The sequence below is a fragment of the Penaeus monodon genome, chromosome 30 (genome assembly GCF_015228065.2).
Source record: "Penaeus monodon isolate SGIC_2016 chromosome 30, NSTDA_Pmon_1, whole genome shotgun sequence".
NCBI lineage: Eukaryota > Metazoa > Arthropoda > Malacostraca > Decapoda > Penaeidae > Penaeus > Penaeus monodon.
In genome coordinates this window covers 5,171,188-5,171,510 of record NC_051415.1, presented here as the reverse complement: position 1 = coordinate 5,171,510, position 323 = coordinate 5,171,188, and positions in this window count along the sequence as shown.

The window sequence follows — 323 nt, the reverse complement described above, 5'->3', positions numbered from 1 at the left end:
GGGCAGATGGGCAGCACGAGTGGAAGCGAAAAGGGAGGGAGGGGGTTAGCTAGCAGGAAGAGCAAGGGTGGAAGCAGGAAGGAGAATGGAGGGAGAGGGGAACAGCAGGGAGGGGTAGGAAGAACAAACGGGTGTAAGAAGGAAAGGAAGGAGAAGGGAGAGTGGAACAGGAGAGGAAGCAGAGAGAAAGGAGAAGGGAGAGAGAAAACGGAGAGGGGGCAGAGAGAAAGGAGAAGGGAGAGAGAAAACGGAGAGGGGGCAGAGAGAAAAGGGAAAGGAGAGAGAAGCAGGAGAGGAAGCAGAGAGAAAGGGGAAAGGATAAG